This window comes from Drosophila biarmipes, unplaced genomic scaffold, assembly GCF_025231255.1.
Source record: "Drosophila biarmipes strain raj3 unplaced genomic scaffold, RU_DBia_V1.1 ptg000018l, whole genome shotgun sequence".
Classification (NCBI taxonomy): Eukaryota; Metazoa; Arthropoda; class Insecta; order Diptera; family Drosophilidae; genus Drosophila; species Drosophila biarmipes.
Window position 1 is genome coordinate 23798 of NW_026114536.1, and position 9754 is coordinate 33551.

At 34.8% G+C, this 9754-nt stretch overlaps 1 long non-coding RNA gene across 1 annotated transcript; it reads left to right on the forward strand.

Moving 5' to 3' along the window:
- The first annotated feature begins 217 nt into the window (after positions 1–217).
- Positions 218–894, forward strand: LOC108032774 (uncharacterized). The gene is made up of 2 exons (XR_001768638.3): positions 218–595; positions 655–894. It is a non-coding gene; the product is annotated as an uncharacterized LOC108032774 (long non-coding RNA).
- Positions 895–9754: the final 8860 nt, after the last annotated feature.

The window sequence follows — 9754 nt, forward strand, 5'->3', positions numbered from 1 at the left end:
AAATACAGACAAAATAAAGCATATATTAGTTATAACATATAGAAGACTGTAGCTAAATGAATTTCCGTTTCATACTTGAAGGATTTACGTCATTTTATTCAAGAGATATTGATTTAAGTTTTCACAAAAAATTAGGCTCCACGTAAACACGTGCTGTTAGCTTACAACTGCTGAGTTTAACAGCTGTTATTTTAACAGTGGACTGTTGAAACTGACATGAAACATAACATTTTGACTTGCCTTAATACGAAAGCATAAACATTTCCCATTTTTGGATAAAATGCAAATGAACGGTAAAATGTGCTAAATTTGGAGAAAACCATACCGCAAAGGCTACCCAGTCTACGAAATGAAGAGTCGGCTTCAACAAGCACAGTGCCAGTGCCCTGAAAACAAGACTAGAAAATCTGTCGGTTATTTCAAACTCTTGATGCGCTAATAACCTCCCAGAAAGCAATAAAATACATACCAAACAATATGGAATCCGTGTTCATAGCCTTACAAAAATCACTTTTGTGGAAAAGGGCCTAATTTCAACATGCTGTTGAATATCAGATGAGAAGACTTACTGCTCAGTTCGCCAATGATAGGCGAGGTAATATTTATTTGTAGAAGTAGTAGTTATATTAAAAGCACATGGAATTGGTTTTCTAGGTATGCGGCAAATACATTGGCCCCTCTTCGTTGCAGAATCGAGCTGTGTTGTTTCCTTACCAGAACGAACGGACTGCTGTACTTGGTTCTCAGAATGCTTGATGACTCCTTTCAAATTGATCGTCTATAATACAGATTGTACGGGAGTGTCCTCCTTTAAAACAATACGCATCGAAACGTTTGTGATGTTTGTCGGCTTATAGTTCATAATCGAAGATTACACATCGAAAGTGTATCATACTTTGCGAGAATTTTTTTTTGAGTTTTAACCGTTTCTATTTTTATCTAAGGGCAGTCCTTTGAGATGTATCCATAATTGTTGCAGTTAAAGCACTTTAGAGCACTGTTTCAATTGGGGCACTGATAAGTATGGCCACCGGCATCACAGTCAAAGCAATGTACCTTTCTTTGCATTGACACTTACTCATAAACCGCACCTTCGTTTCGACTTGTCTTCGTAAATTTTAGGCTTTCCAAAAATTTTTCGATTTGTCGTAGCACTTCACTTTTTTCCTTGAACTCCTTCAAGTGTTTGGCGTTGTACAAAATCGATTTGTTAAAACTTATGTCAAAAAAAATTAATTTTTGCATCCCAATAATGGATATATGGAAGCCATGACTTCGACATGCATTTAATTGGAGCAGTCGGTAGGATCTAAAAAGTCCTTTAAAAAGTCGGTACTGATCAAAAAAATGATAATACTATACGACTAGCTTATCCTGATCTGTGAACAAATAAAGACAATAATACGCGCTTAATCTAAAAATTAAAAGTGCCTATTTTGAAAATTAACTAATAAAGTAAAAAATTTACAAACTAAACAAAAAATCCATATCGGTCAATACGCGCTAATAATTTGTCAAGGAAGCATTAGTAAGTTCGTGAAAGTACACAATAAATTAGAATTAGAATTCTCCAAGATATAACAATAACAATTCAATTGATAATAATAATTCAAATAGTTCAACAAATCCTCAAGGTTCACAAGGTTATAATCCTGAATGTGGTTAGTCAAATGCCCCCCTCCCTCCGACTTAAGATTCGTCGTTGAATCTTTCTATATGGAGGGCATACGTAGCAAAAAAAATGCAGAAAATGATACAGGAAAGGATAAGACCGCAGTAAAATGCCTTAGTCCAAATAAATTTAAGGAAAAGATTGAAGAGGATAAGACCGCACCAGAATGCCTTAATCCGCCCTTGTCAAATGATTAATCATTTAATTTTCCCTAATAATAATTATAATATTGAATTACAGGAATGTAATGAACACAGGAACGTTTAAAGGAGGAAAAAATTTAATTGAATTGAATTAAATTGAACACAAGAAAGGTGAAACTTTGACTTTTACAAGTATTATTAAACATTCAATACAAACCAAGCATGAAGATCCAGTGAATAAGAAACCATTTAAATACCCTGAAACTTTCGATAAAGAAGTTAACAAAAAAATAAATTAAATGATTGAACAGGGAATAATTTGTGACAAATCACTTTGGACAGCCATCCACGTAGTGACAAAGCGAACCAAAAGGGTATGCAAAGAATACTTCTATATATATACACGAAGAAATGAAAATCTACAGTTATCATCCGATTGTTTTGAGTGATACATCAGTCGAAGGGAATCGCAAAAACTAGAGAAATTGCATACCAAGACTTTAAAAAAATCAACTGGTGTGAGAAAAAAAGTGGTGAAAGTGTAAAAGTTAAAATTTGAGAAATTTTATCTGTTGGGTCCGGTGGGGCCGGACCACTATCAACCTAGTTGTATTCTCAATTAAAATACGCGTCGAATAAACTATTAAAATCGGATGCTCCGTTCAAAAGTAATATTAATAATAATCCATTCAAATTGAAAATTGTATCTTGTTTGTCAGTTTGTACCAAAACGTTATTTTAGAGCCCTGAATTATAGACGATGTTAAACAGCCTAATATAAGAAACATTAGTTTTGCCACTTTTGGTAAAACTAGCTAATTTGGCGAGAAAACAGCTATAAATTATCAAAAACGTTGATTTAAAATAAAATGTTAAGGTGTATATCCCTTGAGATTCCCCATCTTTTGGTATACGACACTTTGTAGCCGTTTCAAAGTTATTAATCAACAAAAATGGCCACATTTACTAGTTCAGAGCATCCTACACTGCCTAAGCATTGACCTTTTTTTGTGCGAATACAAACTCTATTTGAAGGTCCTAGAAATTTAAAATGATGTTAAACAGCTCAATATAAAAAACATTAGTTGTACCACTTTTGAAAAAAACTAGCTAGTTTGGCGAAAAAACAGCTATAAATAGCTACATTTTGTATACCCGTAAGATGTGAAGTACTGAAGTTACAGGCTTGTGCTATACATCGTTAGAAACACGATTTGTCTAAATACCATTTTTTTTTCACATTCGGCACGCTTTATTTAGTAGATCATTTATTACATGTTCGTCACAGAAGTTGATATCAGAACTTTTGGTTGTTGAAGGTGCGGTCGTCTTTATTTTTGCCATGCTTATACGTATTTTTGTTTTATATGCTTAATTTGGTCGTAAACAAGTTAATATAACGGCCGATAAGACTCTGATTCAATATGTGCAAAGAAATATTGAAATTTAAAAAATTTAAAAATATCTTTAGTTTCTTAAAAACTGTTGTTCTTATGCAATGGTAATAAAGGATAAACAGGTCTCTGGGCAGTGGCTCTTTGTATATAATAACAAGTTATAATAAATCCAAAATGTATATATTAAAACTGACAAAATAAAAAATAAGACTCTGATTCAATATGTGCAAAGAAATATTGAAATTTAAAAAATTTAAAAATATCTTTAGTTTCTTAAAAACTGTTGTTCTTATGCAATGGTAATAAAGGATAAACAGGCCTCTGGGCAGTGGCTCTTTGTATATAATAACAAGTTATAATAAATCCAAAATGTATATATTAAAACTGACAAAATAAAAAATATTCTAACCACTGGTAATTTTTCAACGGTATTCTGTACATATGCTTATTTTGGTCGTAAACAAGCTTATACAAATATATTACATTTTCGTCAAAGATGTTGATATCAAACTTTTGACTGTTGAAGGTGCGGTCGTCACTTTATTTTTACCTCGTTAATAAAAAAAAAATTCTAGCATGACAACTGTGGTCACCACAGTTTTGGGCGGTTTGTGGACGTTAGAGTGGACGTGGCAGATTTTTTTTGGTTCAATCGATAGGTATCACTAAGACAAATACATTTCAGCTAACATTTTTTTTATCATAAAATCTGTAGGCGCTACAGATTTTTGAGGAATATGGGCGTTAAAGTGGGCGTGGCACCCCGCTAAATCAATCTTGCGCTGCGTAGGAGCACAGGAATCTGCATGCCAAGTTTGATTGTGTTCTAGCACTTCTAGTTTCCAATATCTCAGCGTTCATACGGACGGACGGACAGAGGGAAAGGTCAAGAGCGACTCGGCTTGTTATCTTGGTCAAGAATATATATACTTTGTGGGGTCGAAAACGCTTAATTTTATCTGTCAGACACTTTCTGACGAATCTAGTATACCCTTTTACTCTATGAGTAACGGAAAGAAAATAAGTGCCATTATAAAGTTCCCCATACCAAAGACTCCAAAAGAAATTAAATCATTTCAATGACTGTGTGGATTTTACCGGAAATTTTTACCAATTTTCGCAAATATAGTAAAACCAATGACTATGAAATTAAAAAAGGGTGCAACAGTTAATACTAAAGACAAACCTTATGTAGAAGCATTTGAAAAAATGAAAGTCTTATCAAAGTCTATGCACAGTGTATGTAGAAGCATTTGAAACAAGAAAGGAAGTTAACTTTGGCAAGCCGAAGTTTGTATACACTTGCAATTATAAAAAATAATCAACTTTAGTCAATTATTTTTTTCACATTATTTTTCCACTAATTTCCCGATTGTTCCTATGACAGCTATATGATAAAGTCGTCCGATTTTAATAAAATTTTATTCGAATTTCAGAACTAATTAAAAAATGTTATTTCCAAGCTAAGAAGGTTATATGTTAAAAAACACCGAAGATATAATTTTTTTAATTTTTTCCCCTATAGGAGCTATAAGAAATAGAAAGTTGCAGCCCTATAGCTTCAAAAATGAGAGACTAGTTTGCGTAGAAACGGACAGACAGAGGGACAGACGGACATGGCTAAATCGACTCGTCTTGTGACGCTGATCAGTATATATACTTTACGGGGTCTGAAATCATTATACCCCCTGCAAGGGTATAAAAATTAAAGTCTCAACACAGTCTATGCACAGTTTAAACGTCGGATTGTGTTTGGTTCTGTAAGGAATTTACGTTTTTTCGGGAGATACGGTTAAATGCCGTGCTGCTCTAAAATAGGTAGCCAGGCCGAATTTTCAAAAGATTGTGTGAACCCGTGAACCGTCTTACGTCAGAAACTTCTCCCAGCTTAATCCCCAGATATAAGGCCTTATGCTCGAGAAGGAATTTTTTTATAATTGCATTCGCCAAGGGCACAATCTACCTACCAGAAACGCGTCTTGAAAACAAAAATTTGTTTATGTACAGAAGTGCAATTAAATTACTTATTTTATATAAAAATGGAACCTGATATGACTAACGCAACAAATATAAGTATTTACTTGTAGCGTTAGGATATAAAGAAATACCTACCTTTACCATTGGCCGTGCAACTTTCTTTTTATTTAATATATTCCTAGCTATTTTAAAATCAAAACCCCTTTTTTTAAGTCCAGCTATAATCTCATAGATTGGGACTACTGCTTCGATTCCTTTGTTAACTCCTTGCAGTGATTTAAGCTTTTAATTTGGTAGATGTAGTAATTTATTGTTTCGATGTCGGGGTATTTGACCATTGATCGATAATTTTGTTTGCCAATCCCTTGTATTTTCGTTTTATTTGTTTAACCCATTTTTAACCAATTCAGTTCAGCACAATTTGTCTGACGTACCAAAATTTGTGTTAGCTTAGGTGCTTGAGCAGAAACATCATCTTATTTTGGGTCACTAAGGGCACTCTACGGCTGTTTCTGTGCCGTGCCACTTGGCCAATAAGCCAAGGGAGAGCGAGTGTGCTCTCCGTTTTTGCTTGCAGTTGGTATTGGTTTTGATAACTTTGATAAGAGCGGAATCCTTGTCGATATGTAAGCGTTATTTTTTATTGACGAGAGCCGACATCGCCAAGCATCGCTTATTTTGGCTCTTTGTTGCATAGCTGGCGAAATTATACGTTGGCTTTATTTGACAGGCAGAAACTTAAATTTATCAAACCCAATACCATCAAAAGTTTAGAGAAATTGCGCAAAAGTGAACTTTTTTACCGGGTGAACCACCATTGTACGGTATTTTAAAATCTGCAGTGATTTGTTTCGTTTTTCTCTATTTGGTAAATTTAACTATTAAGAATAATAAGCAATTTATCAGAGCTGCCACCTCGTTAAAATAAAAACTGAAGGAATTTAATAATTATGCCTCTATTAGGCTTATTAAAGGTACCTATAAGAGGGGATAATATAATATCGACTTCAAATCATGCTAATTCCTTTCCAAACTTGGTGTATCAACTTTCTCGTTCCTCTTCACCTTAATTCTTTCCTTAACTGTATTACTTACTTTATTTTATTCTGCGAATTAACTCTAACAGCTATGACTCGGACCATTTTATCATTTCTATGGTGGCGGCCTAAGGTGTGCTAGGAAACCTACGCTCATAGTCATTCTAATACCATTACGTCAATATGATTCATGTGTTTTGCTTATTTCCTAACCTCTTATTGCTTTTAACGTACACTTTTCCCCAATGTTAAATATTCTATTCTGCATTTCTTAGATTTTTCCAAGCTAATCTTTTGAGCTCTTCCAATTTTTTGTTATGCTTAATACTTGATCATCAAGATCAATCATCATAAGCTGCATGAAAAGCACCTATAGGATAAAGGTCCAGCGTGACAGTGGTACAATTAGCTTGAACTTTAAAATACCGAATTTCGGAGTAGTTATCGAAATGTTGTGTTTACGATTTATTTATACTAAGGTGCTTAGTATTGTGTAAAAAAAGGAAGAACTCTTTAATCGGGTGCCTCGATACCCGTTACTTAGCCTAAGGGAGCAAAAGGGAAATGGAGATATATAAGCAGCAAAGCGATATTGCAAAGCGACACCTACCTGCTATTTAAGTATATGTTATGTGGGTGACAGACAAATTTAAGCGCTTAAAATGTTTGTGTTTGACCTTTGAGTGGCAACTTATTCTTAGGTCAATCGATATGTATTGATGAGACAACACATTTCAGTTAAAATTTGTTTTCTATCATCAAAACTGTAGGCGCCAAGGATTTTTGTCGATTGTGGGCGTGGCTCCCCGCTGGCTAGGGATCCTGATCAAAAATATAAACGTATACTCTATGTGGTCGGAAACGCTTCCTTCTTCCAGTTACATACTTTCCGACGACTCTAGTATACCCTTTTACTCTACGAGTAATGGGTATTATAAAATAAATTTCTCGTAAGAATTTCATGTTCAATTTTGAAAAAGAAAACAGTAAAAGTAAACAATTTTTGTTTGTTATTAATTTACACTTATAAACATTGCTAATTTTTAGGGGTATATAGTAAGAAGAAGAAAATAAAGAAACACCACCATAAAAGTATGTTAAAAAAAAAGGAAAATTTTACGGAAACCTAAAAGTTACAACAATATTTAACATTCCAGCGGAAAATAAAACTTTAAATTATCTTACAAAATAAAATCGGAGTGGCTTCCAAATATTCTCTTCAGCATCCTAGCCTCTCAAAGTTTTTGTCCACGCAAGTTCTCTTCAGTAAGAATTCGCGCAGACGGCATTTTGGTTTGCTTATACAATTCTTAAAAATTTACAAATGAAAGTAAACCAATTCAGCAGCCGCAAGCAAGTGTTCAGGACTGCAGTAGCCTGGCAGAAAATTCAAAATTGTATTTTTTTTTAATTTTTTTTTGCAATATGCGCTTTTAACAAGTATTGATTGCCTTCCTCAGTAATTATCCATTATTATCTAACTATAAAGTGCTTACAAAGTAATGCAGCCTTTTCTTGTACTAATATACCCAATTAAATTCAGTCACATTCGCGATTGATTGTTCTAAATTTTTTGAATGTTCGGGGAAGATAAAAAAGTTTAAATTTAAACAGTTACTTTTCTGGCATCCGATCTTTTAACAAAGAATTATTGGCCGGATAGTCAGGAACAAGCTTGTTTTCGGGAGATTTTAATGAAGGTTATTGCTTGTTAACGGTAATCTTTAGATACCTGGATCGTGTAGAACCATCTTTTAACCATAATCATCATGCTTACTGTGATTTAATAAAATTGTCAAAAGCCGAATTACTAAATTTGTGGAAGACATTCAGTGAATCCCACAGGACAACTACTGGTGGTTCGCGCGGCCTAGTATGAAAGTATGACCATCGACCAAAAATTAACATTTCCCACATTACTCTGCGCCACCTCTTAAGTCAACTCGCTCGCGAGCAGCAGATGCCCATCAGCGTCGCGACGAAGATAGGTGTTAATATTGCTAGCCGACTCATCAACTATACATGGGTGATTTTTTTATAGCAATTGGAAGACCCAACTCGTCGGAGTCCAGAAAAGCTCCGTTTAAACTGTTTTAGCTCTTAAAACATGGTGTACTTCGAAACACACCTGCCGGATCTTCCGCCACAAACAGCGTATACAAACAACATCCCGATATAGGCCTTTAAGCTCCAACAATCCACTTCGCATTCAAGAAGATACATTATCAGAAAGCTTTCCTTTGTTAGTTCAATAGTATCGAAAATTTGTTGCAGTAAGCCGAAAACTTGTCAATTTTTGAAAAAAGAGTTTACACCCTGGCATACTTTTTTTATTAAGGTTTTTCTTATCTTACTGAACTTCCTGGCCGTCATGTAAACATTTTTGTAAAATTATTTTATTTACTTTATTTTCAAATTTGGTGTATTTTGAATACATGTGCCTGCTTAATAGGTAAATAATGAAGTCAAGAAGAATTCTCTACTTTACATTATTTTAGAGAAAACGTACCATTTTTGCGCTTCAAAAACTTGTCCAATTTTGTATGTCTTATCACTGTCAATACCACTGAACTACTAATAGAATGTATTTAATTAGATATAGCCAATATCAATAGCTTACATTAATCCTTCTTTATTTTGTTGAAGTGCAGTGTGAACGTAAAGTGGAAAATTCGAATAAGCTCAACCGTTAATGCTAACGATAGAGTCTTCGTTTGTTTTATCAACTCCATCTCTTGGACAATGATTCCACAGAAAGTCATTTTGCAAACACTAACTCGCGCTCCAAAGACGGGGTCTATATTGTCAAGTCTCCCTTCAAGGATGGATCTCCGCCTATCGACTTAACTCAACCCCAGGCTACCAACCGTCTAGTCTTATTTGAGCGAAGGAGGAGTTTTTAGATGACTACTTACTACGAGGTCATATGAAACAAGTGACATCAGCCCAAGTTGGTGACGCGCGCTGTCATCAATGTCTGGTAGTCTTCGGATCTCAGAATGAGAGTTTTAGAATAGGACAAACTTCATATTGGGTCACTTGCTCGGGGTTTGCCTCCGGTTCCGGCAGGACCGTTATATTCTATGTGCAGATATAGAAAATATATTCAGACAGTTTCAAGTTTCCAAGCCTCACACAAATTTTCAGCGCCAAAAATAAAAATTACCCGATACTAAATCTCCATTTATGACCGAACGAGTTTGGAAACAGCTATCTGACGATCATCGCCTCGAGAACCCGGCCACATCGCTAGCATTTTCAAACGATGCATTCACAAGTTCACTAAAAATTCACCCATTGAATAGCCAAAATGCATCCATGCACGCGTACGGTGCTCTAGTCGAGTAGCACACAAATCTCGTTGCTGGCGAATGCCTTGTGGATCGACTTAAATTCGTATCAATTTAACGCCTACACTCCAATATCCCTGCTGCTTGCAATTGTCAATGCGTCGTTAACTATTACTGTTAACAACACGATCTGCTGGAATGATTTTATTCTCCACGAACTTTGGTGGCCAAGCAAACC